At 45.9% G+C, this 17,994-nt stretch overlaps 1 protein-coding gene across 2 annotated transcripts in view; it reads left to right on the top strand.

Annotated features, from left to right (window-relative positions):
• CAMK1D (calcium/calmodulin dependent protein kinase ID) overlaps positions 1–17,994 on the top strand; it is a 410,392-nt gene that overhangs the window by 375,548 nt on the left and 16,850 nt on the right. The window lies entirely within an intron of this gene.

A 17,994-nucleotide genomic window follows, 5' to 3' on the forward strand; every position in this document is an offset into this window, starting at 1 on the left:
GCGGGTTGATTTGCATTTCTTTTATGTCTAGTGATGTTGAGCATCTTTTCACGTGCCACCTCGGCTTTTCTGGGGATATAAACCACTATGAAAATATTAGAACAACGCCAAAGGAAATCACAACGGGTAAAAATGTGATGAAAACCAAAATTTAGCCTTTGGATTCCCCATTTCTTCTCAGGTGCTTTGTCTCCATGAAACACAGTCATAGGCCACAGATTTGCTGCACTTATTTCGGGATGATCAGTTTGGGTTTTTATTGCTTTGTTTTGCTTAAGTCCACTATACAGTTATTTTTAAGTTACAATTTCCTTTTGCAATGATGCTTTCAAACACTTATTATGGAACATAATTTTAGGGTGAATTTAGGTAAGCTAGTTTCTGTAAGTGATAGGAAATGAATTTCTCTTCCTCCTTCTCCCCAACGAAGGAGATATTTTCTAGCAGACAGAGCCCGTTGCACACAGTGAAAGACTGTGGGGGATTATGTTCGGAGAAAAGTCTGACAGTAGGTGGCATCTTCAGGGAATGCTGGAAACATCCCCCGTATTGACTTTGTCTCATTATCTGGGAAACAAAGGGTCTTTCTACAGCATGCATTCAATTGGGCAGCTCTTGCAGTGTAGTGTGGATTTAGTTGACAGCTCCTGTAGATTCTTGCCATTATTGCAGGAGAGTTTTATCCATTATCATCTGCTTGGCCTGTAGGGCTCCCACTTAACAGAAATAGGTAAAGGCCTATAGCATCTGAGCTATAGAACTAACATATTGCACTTATATAGTGCTTTCACTTTCAAAGCACATTGACCACCTTCTGCAGTAGTTTCGTTCTTTTTAGCAGGGAGGTGGGTTACTGACCCTTTTGAGAATCTAATGAAAGCTGTGGACCCTCTCCCCAATAATTAAATTCACACACACACACACACACACACACACACACACACACACATCCCATATTAGGGGAAGCTCCTGGGTAAACAGATACTTGGCGTGGCCCTGTGTTGTTTACTCTGGCTTCCTAAACCCTCAACTAAACTTCTTATTAGAGGTCCTGCCTCACCAAGCTTAACTGTGAGAGGCTTAAAGAAATGAAGGATAGGCCAGTCCCCTTTCTGCAAAGGACTGAAGCTGGTGTCATCTAGAGAAGCCTTCCCTGGGGCTAGGCAAAAAATAGCCCTTTATCTGGCCTTCTGTTTGTTTCTTTACATCTATTCTGAATGTTGAACCACTACTCTGATCTGCACTAATGTCTGTAGATTCCCTTTGTATACATAATTGTGTGTATAATTATTTCTCTCAAGTCTTGGCATCAGGGCAGGATATTGGTACAGCTATGAGGAGGTGCATTCTGCATTACTGGGTTAAGCAGTTTAAAACTAAGCAGTCATGGACCAGCCCCACGGCCTAGTGGTTAAATTCAGTGCACTCCACTTCAGCAGCCCAGGTTTGGTTCCCAGGTGTGGACCTACACCACTCTTCGGTGGCCATGCTGTGGTGGTGACCTATATACAAAATAGAGGAAGATTGGCACAGGTGTTGGCTCAGGGTGAATCTTTCTCAGCAAAAAATAAAATAAATTATAAAACTAAGCAATAGTGTGTTAGTCAGCTTGGGCTACTATAACAAAATACCATAGATTGGGGGGCTTAAACAACAGACATTTATGTCCTGCAGTTCTGGAGGCAGGTAAGTCCAGAATCAGGGTGCCAGCTGATTCGGTTCCTGGTGACGGCCCTCTTTCTGGCTTGCAGATGGCCACCTTCTTGCTGTGTCCTCACATGGCGGTGAGAGAGTGCAGGTTCTCTGATATCTCTTATGAGGGCACTAATCCCATCCTGAGGGCCCCACCCTGAGGACCTCGTCTAAACCTAATCACCTCCCAAAGATGGCGTCTCCAGATACGATCACATTGGGGGTTAGGGTTTCAACATATAAATTTGGAGGGGGACACAATTCAGTCCATAGCAGTCTCATGGAAGAGACTGTGGACTGAATGTGGACTTTTAAAATGTGTGAAGTACTTAAAAGGAACAGTACGGGGTGCTCTGGTGAAGTAGAATAGGGGTTACCTCATTTCTAGAGAAGTGGTGAGGAAGGCTTCTTTGAGAAGTGGCCTTTAAATTGAAACCTCAAGGATGAGTAGGAGTTTTCCAGATGAAGGTGGGGGAGAAAGTATTCCAGGCAGAGTGAATAGCATGAGGGAAAGATGCTTTCAGCTGCAAGTAACAGAAACACCCAGCCCAACTGGCTTAAGTATTTTAAAAAAAGAAAGTCTTACCTCACATAATAATGAGTTCATAGGTGGGGAAGATCCAGGATTGCCCAAGTCAGCAGCCCCATCTCAGATTGTATCCATCTTTCTTCCCCGCCAACCTCAGTGTGTTGGCTTTTCCTTACAAGCCCTCCCAACAGACAAGGTGGCCGCCGGGGCTTCAACCCTCATGGTCGGACACAGCGCCATCTGCTGGAAGCAGAGGCGATGTTTATCCTCATATTTCTATACGAGCTAGAAAATCTTTCCCAAAAGTCTCTCAGCCGACTTTCCCTCATGTCTCATTGGCCAGAGATGCCTCCCATACTCATTTCTAAAGCAGTCACTGGCAAAGAAAATGGGATTATCGTGGTTGCCCGAGTGAAGCAGGTGACCATGTGGAGGAGGGGAAAACCCTGAGTAAAATCACAGTCCTGCTAGTGAGGAAGAAGGCAGGAAATGGATTTGCAGCAGGCAACTCACTGTGTCCGCTGTGGCCCACAGGTAGGAGCATATCGGAAAGAAGGCCTGCATGGTTAGAGTATATTATCAACACTGAAAATCAGAAAGTTATATTCAAGAGGTAGGCAAGAGCCAGAGGAAAGAGAGACTTGGCAGAAAGTTTGGGTATTAACCCAAGTGTAATGGGCAGCCAAAGAAGGATATTGACCAGAGGTGTGACCTGATCTGATTTTCACTCAAGTATTTTTATGGCTACTCTGAGAACAAGGGATGGGAGAGGGCAAGAGTGGAGGGTTGAGATTGGTTCAGAGGCTCTGGTCAGATGAGTGGCGATAGTTGCTTCTACCAGGAGGCGGTGATGGAAGTAGAGTGGTAGATGTGTTTTGGATGTGGAGGATGAAGGAGAGGGATGTTTCAAGTATAAACCCAAGTTTTTGGCTTAAGCAATCGTGTAAATAGCTAAGGAGAAAGAAGGGGGGTGGTGGAGGAAGAAGTTTGGGGGGTGAGATGAAGAATTTAGTTTTGGGCATGTTAAACTTGAGACCCCTTTGAGATAGAATAGTGTATGTACATGTGGAATTTAGAAGTCTGGTGTAGAGATACTGGCATAGATATCTGGGTATGATTTGAATATTAATACATCCAAATCCTTATAATTACAGTATACAATACAGTATTTGCTGGGTTCAAATATAGTATTAAGCAAAGAAATACTGTACTTCTTTATTTCTATTTTAAGTATAAACTTGATAAGCTTAAACTTAACGGTTACGTGGTCACCACTAGCTTTGCTCCAAGGATTAGTCTCAGGTTGATTTCACGACTGTGTCAGACTTCAAAATGGCAGCCTGGGCTTCTATTTTCCTTGGTGCCTTCCAGAGCTCTGAGAGTCTCAAGCAGAGGATGAATGGACTTTAAACATCCAGTTGTACTTTCCAAGATGTTCACATCCTTATGAGTGATAGGCCAGATCCTGGATATAATTTGCTACCTAATATGGCTATTCTTGGAGAACCACTAGCCTTGAATTCATCATTATCATTGTCAACAGCTAGCATTTCTCGAGTACCTTCTCTATTCCAGGCACTGGGCTAGGTGCTAAAGGTATCAAAATGACAAAGATGTGATACCATCAGAGTACTAACAATGTACATGGCACGTCAAGAAGTTTAGATTAAGTGACATGCAGGGAGCCTTGTGTACAGCCATAGGAGTTCCTGGGATGAAGCAACCATTGAGGACAGAGGTATTCAGGAAGGAGGTGGCACCATTCCAGATATGTCTAGAAGACTGTATAAGACTAACATAAACAGAAAGGAGAGCGGAGAGCATCCCAACCGGGGAAGGGATGCAGGTACGGGAACAGGGGTGCCTGAGGCACGTTTGAGAGCTGATGAAAATATTCTGTGGAAAGCCCGTGGCCTGGGTTGGTGTTCTTGCCACAAGGCTGGCTCTGGGTTGAGCTAGTATTAGCAATTAGGACTCATGGATCTCAGTCTCAGGCTCTTGTTACTTCCCATTGACCCACTGCATCTGGTCTCCCCATTCCCATCCTTCATCTGAAGACTGATGAGCAAAGCCGTGACCCACAGGAAGCACACTAGGGAAGCCAGCTACCCCGTGGGGGTCCGTACAGAGTTCCTCATTCCTTATATCACCTGTCACGGAACAGAGGTTAGCCGCTGCAGGTTTTTGGACTGCAGCATTATTATTTTCATTTGATAAACCTGCCCCACTGATATATCAGATTGCAGCAAAAGTGGCTATGACCGGCCACAGCACCAAATTTTCTGCTGTCTGCATGCCTTATAAACATTCTTCATTTTGTCGGTGCAGATACTTGATGAATTGCCTCTCTTTTGATCTCCACGCTCATTTCTATGTTATCCATCATTTGGAAGGAGAAATATTTTTTCCTGTCAAGGATACTCATTTTTTAAAACACATTTGATGGATCCTTATCCGGCCGGGAATCTTTCTTTGGGAATCAGGACTTGCAAAAAAACGTCTTTGCCCACATAGCTTACGTTTCTGGGAAGGACTGAAGACGAAGTGTGCTAGACACCCTGATGAACGTGTTGGTGTCTGATGGGGTTGGCTCAGCCATGATAGCACAAGTCCTAAGGGAATAAATTTCCCCACTCAAGAGGAGAATCGCATCTCATTGTTCAAACTCAATTTTGTGATCATATGTCAACTGCCTTTCTTCTCACAACTTCAAGGAGATTATTTAATGATCACTTGTCTACATTATGCTCAGGGGTACAACATGCTGTGGAAATCAGTAAACGTTTGCTGATATAAAAAAGGAGAAAGATAATAAGGAAACTGGACATTAGGGAAGGCTACATGGTCAGGGTGTGGTGCCAAGGATGCCAAGGATGGTGAGGGCACTTGCCCATACTGTGACCTCTGACCTCTCTGCCTAGAAGAAACTCCAGGCAAAATACTTATGGTAATCCCCTTCCTTTTTGACTGGCCTCCTACATTGTTCAAGTTTTAAAACTAGATCACGTAAATACTGATTGGCCAATGTACACAGCGTAGTTAGCTTTGTAAGAGCAGAACTCGGAATGCGTAATCTGCTGTGGCCCTTTTCTGAGACAAAGGATGAGCCTCGCCAAGATAGTCACCATCACTTGGAACCATTGACAGCTGCCTCTTGATGGATCCATATGTCCCAGGGAGAGAGCACGAACCCAAGCTTCAGTAGGAGAGAATGTGGTGTAATTCCTGAGCCCCAGTGAAATAACCAAGCGTGGGATAGTGTGATGGTTGTTACTACTATCAGTATGAGGAGTATTAACACTTATAAGAATAATTAACTGGCATTGCCAGCTGGCAGCAATCATCTTATCTTCATAAGCTTTGAGAAGCAAGACACACTGCCTCATTCAGGCCGCCACGGGCCTGTTGCCAGCACAGGTCAGATGGGTGCAGTGAGGTCCCAGGTTCTTGGTCCACAGACACAAAAGAATTTGAGAGTGGACACACAGCAGAAGTTTTAACAGAGAGAGATTTATTAGCAAAGCGAAAATACACCCCCAAGGGGAGGGGTGGGCAGGCTCCCAGGGGAGCACTGCACCAAAGTTGTGGTGGTCGGTGGCTAAGGAAGATCGGGTCCAGGGGTGAGTGAGGGTCTTGGAACATGTGCCAATCGGGGCATTGTCTCCACCCCCACGTCGGGAGGGGGAGATTTTTCCCTTACATAGGCATCTCCGGACCTGTCATGGCGGTAGTCCCCCGCAGGAGGGTCAAAACCCCAATGCAAATGAGGGTGTAACGAGGCTTGGGGCCACTCTTCGGTCAGGGTCAGGGGGAGTGGTCAGGGTCAGGGGGAATGCCGTACGTCCGAAGAGCCGCTGCCGGGTAATGAGGACGCTGCACCTGGTGGAGTGACCTTGCTCCCAGCTCATATCTAGCTTCCTGCCTACCTCAGGCCCATGGTCTGGACTTTGGCTTTCAAAGTTTAGAAACTAAATTAGCTCTGTTTATTCATCTTGCTCAGACAATCCCAGTGAATTGATTCACACTCGCCAGACTCAAATGAGATTAAAAAACAAAACAAAACTGGAGTGTCAATTTACTGAATCATAATGAGATTCGTACCCCGTAAGGTAATTGGATATGCATGTCATGAAACTAGCATATTCTCTCCCCGATAGGAAGTGTTCCATGAGAAAGCAAATGAAAACCAGAAGCTTCCTTTATGAACAAGGAATCAGAGCAGTGGGGTTGGATGGCCTTAGATGTTTCCATAAAGCCTGTAGTAGTCTCTAGCTCACCTTTCTCTACCAAAGAGTATTTCTGTCAAGCAGCGTAGCAATTCCTATTGGCTGGTCATAGAGGCCACGTGCTGATCAGTTCTGACACATCCCTCTCCTTCCTCCTGCCTTAAAGACCAGCCACCACCCCGCCCTTCCCTTTATCATTCGAGCATCATCGTTTATGTTTCAGCAGGCATTAGCTGTTATAATTCCCAGGTATACTGATTTTATTTTGCTGACTGCGTTTCACTGTGGCTGCTCTCCTAGGATTTTCAGGAAGGTATCTACTCTCCCCCGCATAGTCTACACTGAATGGATCCTGCGACTGGCTAGATGCCTTTTGTTTATTAGCTTTATGCTTGACCATCTTTCAGCTTTGTTCCTGGGCCCGTGACCCTCTGCTCCTTCGGGGGAAACACTTTATTGGTTGTCTCTTGACAGTGGGTTCACCTCTAACCCCTTAGGAAAGAGCCAAACATAAAACTCTCTGGTTGCAAAAAGTGGGTGCCCAGGTGTGCACAGCAGTGATGAGGAAGTTTTACAAGCAGTGCAACTGAGATTGAGACATTCTGCATTTTAGATGATGGTGGGAGTAACTTCCTGCCAGTGACTTCAGGGAAGGTGGAATCCACCAATATCTGTGCCTGTCTTTGCAAGGGCCCTGGGGTAGAGAGGGCACCTGGAAGGAGAAGCAGGAAGGGAATGTCTCCTACATCACTTTTACACTCTGAATGATGTGGCTTCGGGCCAGATGGCAAAACATTTCACTTCCTCCGCTCTGTTATGTTCATCTCAGCATCATCTCCTGCAAACTGTCATTTAAGTAGCAGTTAAATGCTTCGGGATATTTAGCCTGGAGAATGGAAGGCAGGGGATTGACATTCATTCGCTTAACTAACATTTATTGAGCCTAATATGTGTCAGGCAATATGATGGGGCCGCAGAGATGGATTCATTACCACCCGGCCTCGGGGGCGCTTACTGTCTGTTGGAGGCGGCAGACAGTAAACAGATAAATCACAATCCAGTCTTGCTGGCTATCACTGAGATGGGAGGCAAGAGGTGGGCGAGCTCCCAGAGCAGAGCCATGAACCCTGCGCAGGGCTTGAGGAAGGCTCCACAAGACGGGTGACGGTGATCTGAGTCTGGAAGGACTGTCTTAAATTTTGGCAGGGTCATCACGCACGGAGATTGATGGCTTATCCCACAAGACCCAATTATCTAAGGCTGTGATATGCTTACCGAGAAAAGATGTACCATTCAATTTGAAACATGATTTTAAAAATAAAACTTGGAAGATTTGATCCAGCTTTGAATTTCTGATATTTAAAACTTGGCGATGGGGAACATATAATTTCTGAATTAGGAGGATTTTTAATTCACCTAACACCATACCAAGCGAACGAAAGAATCAGAAGAGGCCTTTATTATGTTTTAAAATATTTACCATCTGGAATATAGCACAGCAGCATGGAGGCAGGAGGGAGGCAGTGCGTACGTAGATAGTGAAAGAACCAAAAGGTGCAGAGAGGAAAATGGCCAGCTTGCCAGAAGGTGCAGTAGCAAAGGAGCCGTGAATTCAGACCACTTACTCTGAGCCGGGGTTGTGACTAAGAGGAGTAGAGATGGAGGAGGGAAGGGGAGAGGTTCCAAGTCACACCAGCAGGTTGGGAAATGCTTGTGCAGGTGGTGGGAGGACCAAGGGAGAGTGGACCAGAAGCTCACCACTCAACTCCCACTAGCATGGTGCACTGGGCCAGACAGCACACAAGACCACTTTCTGGCTTCTGATCTCCTTGCCGGGGTCTCGGGGCTCGTCTTCTAGTCAGTCTCGGAAGTGCATCGTGAGACAGTAAACCAAAGCCAGAGGACAAGGGAAAAGTGCCATCAAAGGCCGAGGCTGAGGCCAACAGGATGGAGGTACCAAGGTATTTCCCAAATGCAGTTGTTCATCTTCATGGACCTGTAACTCCTTACCAATCAGAATGTGAGAGAGAGAGAGAAAAGGAAGGAAGGGAGGGAGGAAGCAAGAGCCCCACAACCAAGACAGCAAAGTCTAGATGCAAAAATCAAATTGGAAATCCGCCATGGGTTCAGAATCATCACTTAGCGCTTGTGTTAATCACCTCCAGACTGGATGTCTGCACCCCTCGGTGCTCTGGTATGAAATTCATCACTCTCCAGAACTCATTTTAACTGCTGACAGTTTTGCTGTGTTTTTCCTAACAACATTCTTGGCTGTTGGAAGCTCTCCTCACTCATCCTCTTTCTCACCGTCCGTTCCACTGTTAACATGAGCTTAGCTGGAAGTGGTTTTGTCTGAACTTCCTTCAGATATGTTTTGCCCTCCAGGAGGAGATGTGATATCTCTGTGCTAATCCCCCATACTTCCTGGAGGTGGTGTCCATTTGGCTAGTGCAAGAATCAAAAAGTTATATACTTGGAAGTGGGACCGTGGCTCACAACACAACAGCTTGGATGATGTATCGTCTAGTGCAGCCTTTTACTATGTGCAGAATTTGTTTTAAATTTGTTTTACTCCCAATGGATTATGCTGCTAACTTCTCACGCTTGGGGAAGTATTTGGTCATCTTCCCCTCCCTGCCCGGCTCCCAATCTTCAGCTCTAGTTGTGTATAAACTTTCTAAGGAATGTGTTTCCTTTTTCCCCTAGATCTTTCCCTGATCTGTTTACTCGTTCTCAGCTTTCAAGGGATTATCCACATCCCAGGGGTTGGGTGACACAGGACATTTATCTGTTGCATTTCATCAACAGCACATGGTTTTAATATGTGAACCATTCCTGGTTTCTCCAGCCTGATCTCTTTCGAGTTTGCAAGGGGAAAGCTCTGGCATGCACATAATTAAATATATGATTGCTGAAATAACTGGATTACATTTTTGTAATGACTCAGGTCTCATTGGTCATTCCATTCTATAAATCTGAATAATATGCTGAAACCTGTTTTGCTCACTAAGTGGGCCTTGCAGCTAAGCACAAAAGATTTATCAGCTTAGAAAGCTTTGCTTTATTTTATTATTTTTAAAAGTCTGTTGTATTATCCAGAGTAAGATGAATAAAACTCAGATTTCTTAGTACAGGCTCCATACATTCATTCAATAAACACTTAGTGAATACCTGAGTGCCAAGACAGGTCACTGCGTGTCGGACAGACTCTAATTGCCAGAGAGGGATGCCCAGATTTCATTGATTTTGCGAGTGTTTTTCAGAGACGTAGCGCCCTGGACTGGCCTTTTGTGGCTCATCTAGTTTGCAATATACATAGAGGTTTGTTGTTTTGGTCATTTTCATGGCACCCTAGTCTAATTGCACAAAAATATTCTTTCTTCACAAATATGCCTTTGAGTAAATGTTCTCAGGAAAGCTTGAACTATTCCTGTAATTGAAGGCTCCTTGGCCAAATGCTTGAAATATTTGTACACAAAGATCAAAGTTTAAAAGCAAGTTTCTAGTATGTTCCATCCTCATATTCATAACAGTGCACAAAGTAATGATCAGAGGCAGCATCTCTCTCTCTTCTATAGCAGTTTAGAAGTTTAGGTCAGACTGTATGGTCAATAGTGGATGAGTCAGAAGCTTTGCACAAATATATTCCTTCATTTTCACATGTAGAGTGTAGGACATTGGACTGAGTCCCTCGGGGCTCATCCACTCCTCTCTCCCCATCATGTTGTTCTTCCTGATGGTGAGCAGCCACATCCCACTTCAGAATATTTCAGCTGATGGAACCTGATGGGAATTAGATGGAGTTGGTGGAATGGAAAAGAGAAGAGGCGTATAATGATTAATGATTGCTGTGTGACGGGCACTTTCTTGTGTTAATATCTATTATCTATCTATGTGTGTGTGTTATATATAATATATATTATTATATGGTATATGTTATATATATTACAATATCTCTATAAGGTGGGCATTATTTTCCTCATTTCACAGAAAGAACTGAGACTCAGAGAAGATATATAATTTCCCCAAGGTCACTCAACCAGTACTTGTTGGAGTCAGGATGTGAATCTGTGTCTCTGTTTCTCTGAATCCCAGGCTGAGGAAGCCCCCCCCACAGCCTTCCAGAAAGCAGAGTCAGAGTCAGTCCTCAGCGAGCAGCAGCAAACCTTTGCTTGAAAAAGCACTTCTGGGGCCGGCCCCGTGGCTTGGTGGTTAAGTGCGCGCGCTCCGATGCTGGTGGCCTGGGTTCGGATCCCGGGCGCGCACCGAGGCACCACTTCTCCGTCCATCCTGAGGCCGAGTCCCACATACAGCAACTAGAAGGATGTGCAGCTATGACATACAACTATCTACTGGGGCTTTGGGGGGGAAAAATAAATAAATAAAATCTTAAAAAAAAAAAAAAAAAAAAAAAGCACTTCTGTGTTCTCCTTCAGAGTCCTTTCATCCAATTAGACGAAGACAGCAAACTCTGGGTTGCCATTTGATGATCATTCAGTCGTCAGTGTAGACTGTTGCTCTCAAATACTTTTCATATAAAATATTTAAAATGTGTCGGCACTTCAGCACATTTCGGGTGCTTAGAAAATTCACTTATGTGTGTTACTGGATTCCCCGTTACTTCATGTCATGAGGCGTGCCTGAACTTCTGCCCAGCCCCGCAGAGTTCTACCCGGTCTTGACAGAAGAGATTTCTATCCTTTATGTCCCCTCACAGCTCTGGGGGAGCAGAACGCTGAGCGAAGGGCACTGGGCATGATCATATTGGAGTTTGGTTCAATGCAGACCCAGGTTCATTTCTCTCTGATACCTGTCTCCCACAGACAGGGCAGTCATGGTCCTAGTCGTTGTCCTCCCATCTATCTTTCAGGAAGGCAGGCTGCGTAGAACATTGATTTTCTAACTGCAAGGACTCTGAGCTGTTCTTTATTTCTTTGGCAGATCTTATCCCCTTATTTCTGGCTCTGTTTCCAAATATATGTGAAAACACGACCCCCTGACTTCAGAGGCAGGTCTAGGAGGAGAACAGGTGTGGCATTTCCCCATCTTTGAGTGACATATCTGGCTGCACTGCTTAAAGGCTAATATGACTTGGCTCTGGAGTGGAGAGAGAGAGTTAAGATTCGATTCTGCCCCCTTAGGTGTGAGCAAGTGGCCTGATCTCTCATGCATTTCCTCCTGTGGAAATGGAGGATTGAAATACATACCTCATAAGTACACATTAAGTGAGACACTATGTGTAAGGTGTGCAGCCCAGGCCTGGCACACAGGACATGCTTATCAGATGGTGGCTGTTGGTATTCACTTTTACAGGACACACACAACAGAATTAGTTTCTCTTCTGTAGAAAAGTCAACATTCCACTTGTCCTATTTGAATATGGCTCGACTCTGAACTCTGAGGAGCAAGAACAGAGTGTCTTCTTCCTTGCTGTGTGATCAGCATTTGGTACAACATTGATGCTCAATAAATATCTGTAGAATTGGGTTGAAATAGCTCTTGTTTTTCTAGGCCAGAGCACTGGCCAGATAGATGGGCAGGTCTGCCACTGGCTGGGCCCCAGAGGCAATCTCTTCATCTCTCGGGGACTCACTTTCCCAGTCTCCTAAATGAGGGGTTGGACCAGATGACGACTTCTGGACTCCAGAATAAAATCCTCTGATTCTGTGCAAATCTTCCTACTACACAAAGTCCTTGTTCACACATACTTCTCAGCTTCTGGTTGGAGGATTCAGGCTGGGAACCGGGGGGACAATCTGTGAGTTGTGTCGTCACGTGGGCGTTTGCTGGTCGGAGGGAATCCAGAGCAGGGTTGGGGGGAAGATACTTGTTGAGGGTTTGCTGTGCTCATTCCAGTCTGCTTTGAAGGACATCACTTGTAGTGGATGACGGTGCCCATTAGGAGGCCTCACTGCAAAAATAACTGAAAAATAGTAACATAGGAGAAAGTTTAGTTGTATTATTTTTTCGAGAGTAAACACCCATTTCAGGATATTTAACCCTACTTCCTAAGTCAACTTTAGTGTGTGCTGTTGTGCGTGCGTGTGCGTGCACACACACACAAGCATAAATGTTTTATGTAAATATTTCCCATTTCTCAAAGAATAGTCAACAAATATTTATGGAATACTGTTGAAAAATACAAAAGAAATACAATGTATGACATAGTCTGTCTCCTAGGAACTCACAATCAAGGTCAGAAGACAAACATAATAACCATGAAATCATCCTTTTTGAATTTCTTGAGAGGACCCAAGAAAAAGATGGGATTGTGTGGAGTGTAAAGAATGGGAAATGTTCGGAGAGCCAGTGAGCGGGGTAGGGGTGGCAGTCCTTGAAGCACTGAAGCGTTTACAGACTCATTCATCCGGCAAACTTTTGGGCTGGGTACCAAGATTGCAAAAATGAATGAGACACTGTCGCCGCCCTCAGGGAGCTCAGGTCTAACAGAGGAGATGATGGGACACAGATATCAACCAACATGTGTACCATAATGGCGGTGCCTAGGGGGCTGGAGAGCACAGAGGAGGGGTGCCTGCCCTGGTCAGAGTGGGGGTCGGGAAAGGCATCATGGTACAAGGGCCATGCACGTGGAGCTTTGGGAGCGAGGAGGAGCCACAGTGGTGGATATGGAGAAGAGCGTTCCAGACACAAGGACAGTGTGTGGAGAGGAATATTCTCATTGAGGGTGAAATACTATGGCTTCCTATGATCAGCTTCCCATTACCTTTCCTGTCTATTTTTATGGTTCTTGTTGATGATACTTTTGTTTATTTTGAAGTTTCGTGTTGACTCTCCCCCACCGCCCACCCCCCCACCCCGGCCAAATAGAATGTAAACGCCATGAGACTAGAACTCTGATGGTTTCGTTCAGTGCTGTAACCCAGGCCTGGGACACAGCCAATGCCCCATCAGCATTTGAGGACAGCTAGAGAACTGCCTGACAGGCAGGTTTTTGTCCTCCGTCCCCAGTGGGGACCTGCAGAGCCTGTGCCCAGGAAAGGTGGATGTGGCTCAGGAGAGCCCGGAGCAGCTGTGGCAGGCCTGTGCTCGCTTCTGGGTCAGAAGGCAAGAGAGGGCAGCCAGCTAATGCTGGATGGAAACCTAAGAGGAAAAATCCATCGTACTCCCCCTGAGGAGGGATCATTTTTGTTCATGCTAGGGGCGTGCTGGCACATGCAGAGACAAACTAGCTGTTCTTCCTACACAGCCATCCCGATGATGCTAAAGTTCCAGGTAATTGGAATTCTAGTACCCCATATATATATGTACATGCTTGAATATGCCAAGAGAATTTCTGAAAAGCATTCACAGGAAATTAATAGCAGAAGTGGGAATGAAGATCTGGGAAGAAACTTTCCCTTTCTGCCCTTCTGTATTTGAACTTCTTAGCTATGAGCATGAATTATCTATATAATTTTTTTTTTAAGAAGAACAAAAATAAACATATTTGGGCCCTGCCCTTAGAGAGTCAGATGCACTTGGTTTTGGGAGGATGCAGGACATCTTAAGATTTTACCAGCTTCCCAGGTGACACTGATGGGCACCAGCCTGGAATTACTGATGCAAACGGCACAAGTCACTCCTCCTCCCAGGAGCCTTCCCTGATCACCCCGGTCAGGCTTCTCACTCTCCCCTGATTTCCTGCAGCAGTTGCCAAGGAGGAAATCACACACACGCACACACAAACACATGCACACACACACACATACACACGTACTCTCTTTCTCCTTGGGCATCTAGGCTGCGCAGTCTGGCTGGCAGGGCTCACTTCTTATGCAGCTCTGTAGCCAGCAGGGCCTGACACAGTGCTCTGGCCCCTCCTTCCCTTAAATGTTGCCTTCTCCAGACCTCCATCCTTGGCCCTTGACTCGAAGTCACCAATTTAGGGTGTGGAGAGCCAGGTGATAGAAGATGTAAATGTGTGACCAATGGGTGTGAATAATAGGGAGCAGTGGGGACTGGTGAGCTGGCTAGATTCAACACCTGTCTACAGGCATTCAAAGTCACATTTGTTTTTAATCACTGCTGGCCAAACAAAACACATCTGTGGGCCAGATTAGGCCTGTGGAGGGTCTGTTTGCAACTCCTGTGTCTACAGATTCTCACTGAGTGATTGTATCCACTCTCAGCTTTCGTGCACATGTTGATGGCTCTAATTCAGCGTTCCCAGGCCAGACCAAGTCCCTGGCTTCAGACTCCTATCCTCAGCTGGATCCCTTACATGCACCTGGTCCAGCTCACCACAGCCTGAATGGAATTGCTCATCTTCTGTGTGATGTTGGCATTTTTTTTTTTTTGTGAGGAAGATCAGCCCTGAGCTAACATCCGTGCTAATCCTCCTCTTTTTGCTGAGGAAGACTGGCTCTGAGCTAACATCCATTGCCAATCTTTCTCCTTTTTTTTTTTCCCCAAAGCCCCAGTAGATAGTTGTATGTCATAGTTGCACATCCTTCTAGTTGCTGTATGTGGGACGTGGCCTCAGCATGGCCGGAGGAGCGGTGCGTCAGTGCGCGCCCGGATCCGAACCCGGGCCGCCAGTAGCGGAGCACGTGCACTTAACCGCTAAGCCACGGGGCCGGCCCGATGTTGGCATTTTTAGTTGCAGTGAGTAGATTCTCTCCAGTTACCTTAAGGAAAAGGGATTTGTTGAATGGCTTCGTGTGGACTGAATAGAAGCCCCCAACACTGACACAGCCCCAGGCACTGGCTCCTCTCGCAGCCTCACCCCTGAGCTGGTCTTCCCCTCCTGGCATCTCTGCTTCTCTCTCCACACCCACGCCATCAGCTCGCCTCTCTTCCCAGCCATCTCTTAGCCTTCTGTCCAAACCAGTGTGATTACAAGAGCTGATTACCACGGTTGACAGCACTCCATTCTTTCTGGCTGGAGGCCTGGGAGTCATCCTGGCCTTCACTCACCACGCTGGGAGACACCAGATCCTCCCGGGCTCTCTTTGAACCCCTTTTGGAATTGTTCTGTTCCCCGATCCACCTACCACCAGCTGCACCCTCCTATCCTTCCTGTGCTGAGTTCAGCTGCTAACTTGTCTTCCTGCCTCAAATCCACCCTCCTCACAGCTGCAAAGCCAGTTGCCCAGATGGCTCCTCTGTCTACACCTTTCGGGGGCTTCCTGTTACCCTCAGGAGAGACCACCCACCTTAGTGTGAGAACACGGCCCTCCATGGGCGCACCGCCATCCGTTTCACCAGCCTCATCTCGCAGGCCTCACTGACTCATATGTTACACTGTAGCAGCAGCAAACTGCTCTGAGATTCTTCAGTAATCTGTGCTCTTTGATGCCTCCATGTCTTATTCCTGGTTAGCCACTCCCGCCTGTGGCCTCCTCTGTTTCTCCTATCCATCTCCTGGTCACCCTTTGAGACAAAGCGTCGGCATCTGCTACTTCTACTCCCCCCAAAACTATTTGGGTTCAATGTCCATGCTCTATAGACTCATAATGGCCTCTGCGTATATCTCTTACTGTTACTGCCTGTGTCGTTATTATCCGTTTACATATCTCTCTTTCCCACTGGATTGAGCTCTTGAAGGCAGGAACTGGTTCTTGTTTATCATCGTATGTCCGGTATCAGACTCAGTACCTGCTATATAGCAGGTGCAAAATAAACATTTGATGAATAAATGAATGCTACGTATACATAAGGCACTAAGTAAGTATGTGTATGTTGGCTGGTTCAAAAAGATGACCATGAAGTACCATAAGGTCCATGTGGATGTACATTTTAAAAGTCACTGCCCGATGATAACCATCCTGACAGGTGTGAGGTGATGTCTCATTGTGGTTTTGACTTGCATTTCCCTGATGAGTAGTGCTATTGAGCACCTTTTCATGTTGGCCATCTGTATGTCTTCTGTGGAGAAATCAAAGAAACAGAAGACAGCAAGTGTTGGCGAGGATGTGGAGAAATTGGAACCCTTGCACACTGGGTGGGAATGTAAATCGGTGCAGCCACTGTGAATAACAGTGTGGAGGTTCCTCAAAAAATTAAAAATAGAACTACCATGTGATCCAGCAATCCCACTTCTGGGTATTTATCCAAGAGAATTGAAATCAGTTTGCCTTTAAAATGAGAATTGTACGAGGGACTGTATACAAAGGTATGGTGTGAGGGAACCACAAGGAACAGCATCGTGACCTTGAGCTTTATAGCAGCTCAGCTGTAAACACCCCTAGACCCAAGGCGATGAGGGGAGGGAGGGAGTGGTTACCAGACCCCAGGGGGAGAGTCTGGTAGAGGCAGCTCCCTTGAGAAGAGCAGTGGCCCTTAGTCAAGGGTATAACCAGCCTGAGCGCTGGCTGAGAGGGGACCAGGACAACACATACCCTTTCCCTGAGATCCTCCTTCCTTCACCATCTCCCCAGGGGTCTTGATTGGCCAACCCCTGCTGGATGTCAGAGAGTTCAACCCTCATTCGGCTGTCCACACAGGTCAGCCCCCCAGGGACAGAGCAGAGCAGAGAGTGGCTCTAAAGGGCAGAGAGAAGGTGTCGTGGACACCCACCTTGTGGGGGAGTGAGGGTTGAGTAAGATAATACAGCAAAGCACTTAGTGGAGTTCTTGACCCAAAATAAGCGCTCAGTGAAGGTGAAACTAGAATCTAGTAGTACACTTGCGTAAGTGTGCCACAGGTAGATATGATGGCGAACTAGATAGCAACAGGAGAGACTGGAAGGTGTGAGTGTTCTCCCTGGACCATCATCCTGAGGCCAGATGGAGGCGATGGAGGAGCCCCTCGAAGGCCTGTTGGCTCTATTGGGCGTGACCTCTGGTCATTGGGTTGGCAAGTTGAGATGTTATTCTGAACCACAAACTTTTAGGCCTAGGACAGTTAGGAATGGCTTTATTGTCTTTGAGTAACCATGGTGAGATAATTTGTAGATTATTTAAACGGTTTGACATGTAAGATAAGAACACAGGGTTTATATCTGCAAATAGGCAGGTTCAGGACCACGGAAGTCAGCGTTCTGTATATGGTGATAAATAGCCCAAAGTTGTTATTTCTACTATTTGAACCCTCCCCACAAACCTACTAATGAAATTCCCTGGCCAGGGAGCTCTCTGTGAAATGTCTAAATCTGATGAAAGTTTTACAACTTCTTTTGCCCTTCTGTTCTTTTACAATCCTTACTTTAAAATTCTCTTTCATAATTTTCATTTGCTGTCTTCCAGCTAGATCCATTTCCTTGTCTTCTGTCCCCAGTACAGCCACATAAACGCAGTATTCTATACTCCCTCGAAAAGAGCTAAACCCAGAAGAAATTGGGATATACATTAAGAAAATTGGCACAAGAAGAATAATTCCGAAAGATTTTTTTTTTACTTGAAAAGAAAGCCATACTAGGAAGTAAAACACACTCAGCTGTTAATAAACAAAAACTTCACATACCTAAAATTTAGTTATTTTCCAAAACGAACTGACATTTTGCTCTGTCTGCTTTTCCTAACATGCACATTTCATTTATCCCGAATCCTCGTTACGGGAAGCATTTACACGTCCATCTCCTGGCCCCGGGGTTTCCTTGGGCAG

This window comes from Diceros bicornis, chromosome 36, assembly GCF_020826845.1.
Source record: "Diceros bicornis minor isolate mBicDic1 chromosome 36, mDicBic1.mat.cur, whole genome shotgun sequence".
NCBI classification, from domain to species: domain Eukaryota; kingdom Metazoa; phylum Chordata; class Mammalia; order Perissodactyla; family Rhinocerotidae; genus Diceros; species Diceros bicornis.